This window comes from Tupaia chinensis, unplaced genomic scaffold (genome assembly GCF_000334495.1).
Source record: "Tupaia chinensis unplaced genomic scaffold, TupChi_1.0 Scaffold139943_1, whole genome shotgun sequence".
Taxonomy (NCBI): Eukaryota; Metazoa; Chordata; class Mammalia; order Scandentia; family Tupaiidae; genus Tupaia; species Tupaia belangeri.
The window spans coordinates 38177-48125 of record NW_006199822.1 but is presented as its reverse complement, the minus strand read 5'-3'; the positions used below and the strand labels follow the sequence as shown (position 1 = coordinate 48125).

The 9949-nt window shown below is 36.8% G+C and overlaps 1 protein-coding gene across 1 annotated transcript in view; it reads right to left on the bottom strand.

The window, feature by feature from the left end:
• The window catches only part of SKAP2 (src kinase associated phosphoprotein 2), a 200180-nt gene that overhangs the window by 170536 nt on the left and 19695 nt on the right, over positions 1-9949 (bottom strand). The window contains exon 4 of the mRNA XM_027765931.1: positions 9795-9902. The gene's annotated coding sequence lies outside the window, so the exon portion shown is untranslated. The remainder of the gene's footprint in view (positions 1-9794; positions 9903-9949) is intronic.

Here is a 9949-nt window from a genome sequence, read left to right as displayed (position 1 = left end):
GGGGGGTGATTTCTCGCTTTCTATCTCTCTGTCTCTGCCTGTCTGGCGAGCGCACGTGCCCTATAGCAAAAACCTCTCAAAAAAAAAAATATATATATAAGCTAGTCTAATTTTTTAGCAGCATGGCATAGAAAGACCAAAGGAGTTAAAATTCTATCATTAGTTGGATTTCTTGGTCTAGAAGCTGAAACCTGTTGGAAAATATCTCCCTTGCTGGGAAATTAAAGAAAATAATGTACCTATAAGAATGTCACCAATCTCAATTTTGCTTTTCAGTTTTGCTATAGGGCATATGCACTCACCAGGAAGAACGAGAGAGACAGAAAGCATTTCCCCACGGAGAGAGAGAAAGGGAGAAATCACCCCTCAAGAGGGATGGCCACACTGCAAATCCCTTATTCTCCATTCTCCTCTAGGGATTCTGGGCACACATACACAAGTGCTTGTTGTGTTTACCCAGCCGCTGGGTCCAGGATTCAAAACACATGTTCATCCTGTGGGATCCAACTGCCTCAACCACTATGCCACCAGCTGGTACCTCAACAAATACTAATTAAAATGTGTTTAATCTTTTTTTCCTTCCTTGAAGTTGCTACCCCAGCTACCAACATGGCCACACCTCGCATGTGTTTCAGAGACGAGGGAAGCTTTCTTTGGGCTCCTGTCCCAGATCAGCTTGCCTTCCTTTATAATCAGATGCGTTATTTCACTGTCTTAAAGAACCTCTGCTCTTCGATTTTTAAACTATAAAGTCATACTTTGGCTCAAGAGGCACAACTGGAAACAGGAACCTATACACTGTGACTTCTCCAGACTAAACGACTACAAGTCACATCCACATATATATGCAGCAAGAAGGCAAGCTTAGTGGCCAGCAGGTGGCATGGTAGTTAAGGGTGCTAGACTTCCACGTGGCCGACTGCAGTTTGAGTCCTGGACCTGGCAGCTAGCTTTCTCTCTCTCTCTCTCTCTCCCTCTCCCTCTCTGGTCATGTGCTTGTTATGTGCCTAATTCACATGAAAGGTATCGCTCTGCAATAACCAACCAAAACATCTTCACCACTGGCCTAGTGCTGATAGCAAAAGATCTCTGAGTGGTGCTTGGGCTCCCTTGGGTGCTTCCCCTATTATAACATGTAAATATTCCTAGGAGTAATTTATCAGAGCCTTCTCAATGTACTTAATAGAGAGTTTGATTTGATGGAGAAGAGACTCTGAAAATAGATTTAAAAATAGGACAACTACCTACAGACAAGGACCCCAAGAAAGGGGCCCTAAACAGAGTCCGCAGTACCAAGGTACTGAGTGGCCACAAAGACTGCAGGAAATGGAGGTTAGTGGGCACCTAGAATAACTTTTTTCACCTACTTCAAGGTGTTTCCCAGTGCAATGTCTGATCACACATTTGCACATGGACCCCCTCAAGTGCAGCTGCACAGTCTGCTTACCCTTCTTTTCGGCTGCAAGGGTCATATGATAAATGCCTTTAGGACCAATCTTATCAAACGTGAATGTGCACTGGGGACCTTGTGAAAATACTAGTTCAGGTTCAGGTCTTGGGTAGGAACAGAGATTTGCCATAAGTTGTGTGCACTTGCCAGAGAAAGGCAAAGATGGTGAGAGGGAAAATGAGAAAGCTTCCCCCAGGGGGGCTGCCCATGTCACAATTCTTTATCCACTCTCTTCTTAGGATTTTTGGCATTCATAAACATGTACCTGACATGATTTTCAAGCCACCAGGTCTGGGTCTCAAATTGCAGCCGTGTGGGAATCCAGCACCTTAACCACCAACCAACCTGCTGGCCCCAGAAAATCAGTATTTCTAACAAACACCCAGATAATGCTGATGTTGGTCTGCAGACCATACTTTGAGGAGGAAGGAGCTAGAAGATCTCTTCCTTTTCAACTTAGTATCCAAAACTCTAATCCAAGATCTCAATACTCCCTGAATCAAAAGCAGCAGTGTCCTACCTAAGGAAGAAGAAAAACTTAGTGCTCCTTGGAGTCAGACAGACATGGACTCAAAACCTAAAGGACCATGGACAAATCACTTAACTTCTCTATCCCTAAGTTTCCACATTTTTCAAATAGTGATAGTAATAGCTCCACAATTATTGAATAATGATAATAATATCTACCTCCCTGAGATACTATCAAGATTAAAAATAAATAATATAGAATTCAATTGTGTTCGCAGTCGCCGCCGCGCCGCCATCGCTCTCCAACGCCAGCGCCGCCTAGAGCTCGCTGAGCTCCAGCCGAAGAAGGGGAGTGAGGAGGTCTCTTTACCGTGGCTCTACAAAGCAGACTGCCCGCAAATCCACCGGTGGTAAAGCACCCAGGAAGCAACTGGCTACAAAAGCCGCTCGCAAGAGTGCGCCCTCTACTGGAGGGGTGAAGAAACCTCATCGTCACAGGCCCCGTACCGTGGCACTCCGTGAAATTAGACATTATCAGAAGTCCACTGAACTTCTGATTCGCAAACTTCCTTTCCAGCGTCTGGTGCGAGAAATTGCTCAGGATTTCAAAACAGATCTGCGCTTCCAGAGCAGCTATTGGTGCTTTGCAGGAGGCAAGTGAGGCCTACTTGGTTGGCCTTTTCGAAGATACCAACCTGGTGCTATCCATGCCAATATAAATGCGGGGATGTAAAGCATTAATGCAAATCAAAATGTTTCAGTGAACAAGTTTCAGCAGTTCAACTTTATAACGATTATAAATAAACCTGTTAAATTTTTCTGGACAATGCCAGCAGTTGGATTGTTTTAAAACAAGTAAATTTCTTATTGATGGCAAACATACATACATACATACATACATACATACATACATACATACATACATACATACATACATACATACATACATACATACATACATACATACATACATACATACATACATACATACATACATACATACATACATACATACATACATACATAAATAAATAAATAATACAGCAAATCATTTAATTTGCTGCCTCTATTATACAGTCTTTGCCTTAATTCAATCTACATTTAATTGCCAGGGCAATATTCCTCAAATTTGCATTCATCGCATTAGTATATTGCTTCAGGGATCTCTTAATGACTACCAAATCAAAGATAAACTCCTTACCTTAACCTGGCCTATTATAAGCTTATTATAAACTATGCACCTAACTCCAAGACCCCCTCCACTCCTTCCTATTCAATATCACCTCTGGTTTTATTATCCTCTCCAAGCAAAATCACCTCAGAGCCATTAAAATGACTAATTTACTAATTCTGAAATGTGGGCATTAGCATCTAGGACTCTAGAGAACCTCAAAGTAGTCACCAGGTCCAAATTCTTCCTTTCACAAGCCAAACAGTAAAAATCCCGAAAGGCTAAGTGACTTGTCACTGACAACAAAATCACCATCGATGAGTATGGAAACTTTCTTTCTGGACTTCTACACCAAATTTTTTTTCTCATCATTTTTCCCACTCCCTCCATGCAAACTTCACGAGTAACACAAAACTCATTTAGTAAAAGGCTCTCTCTACAATTTACTCCACAATTTCTCAGAATTTTTGCATAAAGTATATGCTTTGGTTTATTCTACATGATGCTAAAAACATAATGACTGATTCGGTGGATAAATTAGGGACTGAAAATCAGTGAAACCAATTATTTGCCTGGCTCTAGACCAGATCAATGGAAAAATGTAACAGTATTTATTATTTTTGGAATCTGCTTTAATTGTAATTTAGATTGCTTGTTAGCTTATTGTGAGATTTAGATTATGTGTTTCTTGAAAGAAGAAACTGTATCTTACTCATCTTTGAATCCCTCATTGACCTACCAGGATATCTTTTTCTTTTTTATGTACTATGTAATAACTGCTAATTTACTGAAATAAAGATGCATTATTTTTCATAATGTTGAGTTGTATTACCTTTGCAATTTTTTTTTTTTTGGAGAGGTTTTTGCTATAGGGTGTGTGTGCTCACCAGAAAGACAGAGACAGAGAGACAGAAAGTGAGAAATTACCACCCAGGGGGGATGGCTACACGGCAAACCCTTCTCCTCTATTCTCAACTCGGGATCTTGGGCATGCATGCACACGCGCCCAGCATGAGTTTTAAGCCACCGGGTCCAGGACGCGAACCGTGGTCGACTACATGGGAGTCCAGCGACATAGCCATTACGCTAACTGTTGGTCCCAACCTTTGCAATTTTACTAGCCCATTTTGTTACAGTATTATTTGCCCAGTCTGTTTTTTTAAAGAAGTATTTATTTTATTATCATCATTTTTTTTTTAATTTGCTATAGGGCATGTGTGGTCACCAGAGTGACAGCCAGAGAAAGAGACAGAGAGAGAAAGCAAGCCACCAGATCCAGGACTTGAGCTTGGTCAACAATGTGCGTGTCCAGCACCTTAACCACCACACCACCGCTGGCCCCGCCCACCCTGTTTTAATTATGATGTATTTTCCAACTCAATAGCATTGATGATTTTCAATGACTATGTATCTTTATTTACTTACATATAGCTTTGTATCACAAAAATATTGCCTATTTGAATACGATACATCTCTTGGGAGCTAAAAGCATGTTGTCTACATTTTTAGCACTTCCTCAAACTGTATCTGCTCTTCTACCAAAATACTTAAAACCGTGCTATACACATAACAGAATACTACAATAATTGTTGTTGTTATACTTTTAAAACACCAATGTGGTATAGTGAAATAACCAAAAAAAGTTTTAATACAACACCATTATTAATATATGTATATACATAAAAATGTGTGCAAGTTGCACAATCTCAATTCTCAGAATAAAATACAAAAATACAATTTTTAAAAAAATGTTGCCAGATGACACATGGCCCTCACCAGAAAGAGTGGGAGGAGAAAGCACCCTCATGGGGAATTGTCATAGCACAGTCTCTTTCTCCATCCTATCAGGATTTGGAGCACATACACACATGCACCTGGCGAGGTTCTGAAGCCACTGGGTGCAGGGTTCAAACTGTAGGGCTGGTCATGTGAGATCCAGCTCCCTCCTGCAGCCATGACCACCAGAGCTGGCCTCAAATGTATAATTTAAGGTTATCAAAAACCAAATGACACTAATAGTATAAAAATACTTTCCTAAGTGGTAAGTTACTGAAAGAACCTTTTTCTGCCTAGTTTTACAGATCATTTCTCTGGTACTTATTACCAGAGAAAAGTAAAACTTTCACCTGGCTTTACAATATCGGATGAGTGCCACATCTAATCTTACACAAAAATATCTTTCTCAAAAGTTTGGCACATTAAATGGATCTGTTAATAGCTAAGGCTGTTCTGGAGGTATTGTGAGAGCTCATAATTTATAGGCATACTGGAGAAAATAGTTTTTTAAGTGATCTTTTGGAATAAGTGATTTACATGTTTTACAAGTACAAATTCTTATTCACTGGATTTTCTTAAAGGTATACTCCAAAAAAACAGTATTTAATGTTAAAAATTATGATCAGGTTGGCCCTGAGCCTAATAGTTAAAAGAGCCAGACCCCTCATGGCTGATCACAGGATCTGAATCTTGGCCCTGGCAGCTTGAAAATGTCTCCAGGCATATGTGCATGCATGCCTAAAATTCTAACAGGCTGCAGATATGGAGAGGAAGGGGTTGCAACGTGACTATACCCCACTGGGGGGGGTGCTTTCTCCCTCTCTCCCACTCTGTCTCACTCTCTCGCTCTGTGTAGCAGAAGCACACAACCTCTGACAAACTAAAAATTAAAATAAATCAATAAGTATTTGTGATTTTTAAAAATAGCCTTTTTCTTAATCTCCAAGCTTTAAAAAAATAGCTCCATTCCTAAATAAATATTTTCACATAAACCTATGTCTTCATAATGCTCCCAGCTTTCCATAACGTGCGTTACTAGAGAATTTTTAGTTAGAAAGATACCAAGACAATAAATGACCGTTTTAGATCTCCAGCTTCATTTCAGCCTTCCTATACTCACACCCTAGAGGTTCCAGATTCTTATCCACAAAGTGATTATGGTTTAGGACTGAATCAGATTTGTAACAAATGTCCACTGGGATCCTTCGACCTATCATCGACGGGCAGGGCCAATATGTGTCTTCGAGCTCCCTGAATCCTTTCACCTTACCTCAGGGACTTTCCACAGTGCTATACGGTTAGAAGCGTTCTTTCACAAATGACAAAAATGAATGAAAAATGATTTCAGAGTGGAGAAACAGAAACCCAAGTCATTATATAGTGTCTAAAGGCTAACCTACATCTACCACCTTAGTGCCCAAACATGGGTACAATTAGGGATATTCTGTGAAGTTTTAAGTCTCATTATCTCTAACTTTATCTGCTGACATGCATCATTTATATTAACACTCCAATGTACTGAGCTATAAAACAACATAAAGTCTCTCATGGTGATCTCTAGTAGCTTAGAAATTGTTATGATATTTTAATTTTCCAGGAAAAAAATGTGTTAAGTTAATAAAATGAAACTTCTAAAAAGTATACTTTCCTCTAAATATATCAAAACAAAACTCTTAATAGAAGTCATGCAATCATTTATTAATATATTAGACTCTTTTTCTAAAGGGGAACTTAGCATATCATTTTCTCCTTTTTTGCTATTGGCCTTAAAATGTATTCCTCTTAAAAGTAAATAATAACTATTTCCAAAGAAAGAGAAGAAAAAAAATTACAAAGTACAATATTTTTATGCAACAAACTAACACCCTCAATAGTGACAAAAATCTGTCACTATTTATGTTACAAGTCTAGTCATCAATAAGATACTTTTTTTTCAATGTACCACTCAAAAATCAATTATATCAACTCTTTTGTATAGAGAAGCAACACACCTTTCAGGCAGCTAGTATTAATGAGTAGACATGACTATAGAATCTCCATCTGTTTCTCTGACAAAGCTGTGGCTACTCTAGTCTCTCATTGAAATTCCATTAATCTGGTGTACCAAGGTCCAATGCGAAAATCAAAACTCCATCTAACCCTTTATCAGCTCACAATAACCTACAAGTGAACTCTGCCTGTTAGCATGCAGCAAGTTATGATTTTGCTATCAATCAGGCAGTTGGCCAATAAAAAAAAAAGGCAGGCTGGAAACAGTGTCTGGCAGGGTTGAGAGACTTTGTTTTTGTTTTCAGTTTTCATTCCCATTCAATTTCTATAGGGTGTCTGGACCTTGTGAGATTATGCATTATTCTCCTTGGCTGTGATTTAATTGCTACCAGCAATCAAGTCGAAGCATCACTGAAGTGTGCTTGAATTTCATTAGAAGATATAACTTATGCTACTTTCCTACAGTACCTAATAAACCATAAAGAAACCAAAACACATATGGCTTGAGGGAATAACTGGAAAATTAGGTGGCCATTTGGGAACTGAGTGAACTTTTGAACCAGAGAAACAGAGAAAAAGAAATATTAAAGGGAAAGACAGACTTAGAATGCACATAGAGATGTGCAGGTTTGACCTTTTCAGTACCTTTAAAATTACATTAGCATTATGAAAAATACATATCATGTTTAGAGTTTATAATCCATCAAAGTTTAGATACTTTGTTAGTGCCTACCATAAGGTAAAAGTCAAAAGGACAAAACAACAATCTGATTTGACAAAAGGCCTTTTGGTGACCTGTACTAATTTGGTTATACTTATTGTTAAATGCATTATCTTTTTTATAATTAATACATCATTAGACTGAGGTCACATAATAAAGGAAAATTTATTCAGCAAAGAAAACAGGACCTGTACAAAACTCTAAGTTGCAGGAAGGAAAACTCATTGATGAGGTGGAATTTTAGAGTAAAAATTAAGAGTCAAGTGGTAGTTTGAAATTTTATTTAAATAATATTCTTAGAAGAAAATGTAAAACTATCAAAAATGGTACTATGCATATATCAAAAATGAATACTAAAAGTTTAATTTTCAATCTGCTTAAGAACTCTTAAACACTACTAGATATGAACTCTAACCTAACAAAAACTTTGATGTTATTTATACATAGTATGTAATTAATATTCAAATATTGACATAATAATCTTTAAACAACAAATCCGTTCATGATAGTAATACAATTCCTGCATATGTGAATTTGAAAACATATGATAACTTATTTATTCTTAAGAAATAAAATATAGTAATTACTTAAATGTTCTATACTTTAGTAATAATTCACTTTTCTTAACAAATCACTAGGGAATTATTGTCTCTTAAAGATGTTTAACTACTGAGTTATTTTTAGGCTAAAATTTTTTTTAAGAATGCACATAATGCCTCCTTATACATCAAAATATTGATGCTATTTTGAGAAACTGAGTATATTGATTCTGCGAATATATTCTGTGTGTATAGTCACAAGAACAAATATTTTGTCTCTGTGTATGTATATATACACACACACACTCATTTATCTACCAACATTTCACAGAAAACAAACAATTATAGTGTGTCTGAAAAATAGGACAACATAAATAATAATTATTTTACCTGAAAATGTTATTTCATCAAATTATAAAACATTTTCTAATGCACATGCTTTTGAAGATCAGGTTAGAAAGAATAATGTTCTATTTTGAATAAGTGTGAGTAAAGAAAAATAAACATCTTTTTAAAAGACAGAAAGAAAAAAGAAAAAAATCCTGTACTTTAAAAATAGAAATTAAATGTTTGCCAAAGTGGAAAATTCAACATAAAATGGATATGATTATTATTGCTACACATTGTACAAAGTTCTGGATATGAAAAAAAGATTGTTTTGTTCTGAATCAGTGGTTAGAATGTTTATCACTTATGCATGTACTTGACTTATCCCTGTTCTGCAATAGACATAATTTTATACCTCATAAAAGCAATTTATGTTTCCAAAGGGAATAATCTGGATAACATAAAATGTGGAGTGCTCTGTTGCAGGAAGCATATTTTCATTCAGCAATTGTATTTAGAGATGGAACTGCACAGTTTGATCATCATATAGTGGCAGAAGGCATTATTCATTTCTGTGTCTATGTGAAACTTTGAGTGCCACAAATTAATATGCATGGCTAATTTATCGATACACATTCTTAATTTATAACTATATATCACCCTTGCAAGGTTTCTACAACGCAGATGCACACAACTGGCTGTAACGGAGAAAGCACACTGCTATCCTAAAAGAAAGTTTCCTAACTTCAGCAACATGCAATAGTTTTTAGAAATGTAAGAGATTAGCAATCAATTTTATTACTACTTCAATTAATACAAGACACTCTAGTATTACTGCATAATGTGGAATGTTTTAAATGACAACAGAAAAACGAAGATGTATATTAAAGAAGTATTTGATAAAAGCATATCTCAATGTGAGATGGCAATGTAGGAATAATTAATTTAATATTTTATGAACTCATTTCGTATGAAGTTTTTAGAAAAAATAGATCAACAACCTTTTTCATAATTTATAAAATAAATAATACAACAAGCCGTTAAGCAGCACAGTAAAATTAAGCAAGAATCTGATAAGATTAAATTAACCAACATTCATATGATGATGCAAATACTCTCCTAAAAGTTCTAGTTATGAAAATCTCCTACAAAAAGATGCAACTACACGCTTAGGAAAACCTCACTAAAACCACTAGAGAGAGCTCTTCGGTTCCTTAAAAGGTTCTGGCAAAGGTGAGTTCGCTGAAGTCTCCACATTTATCTGCTTCCGGATAAGACTACCACCTCTACACACAGCATTGCTTTGTGTGGAAATGCCAAGAAGAACATCGTCTAAGAGAAAATGTCACATACCGTCAGAGGGGGTGTCATCATCTTTATCATATCGCTCTGAAGCTAAGGAAATAGTGTCTGGAGGCCCAGCAAAAGGGTCATCATAGTCATCGCCATCTTCTGCATCACCTGTAAACAATCAGAAAAAAATGCCTTTTAAAATCTAGTTACTTAAA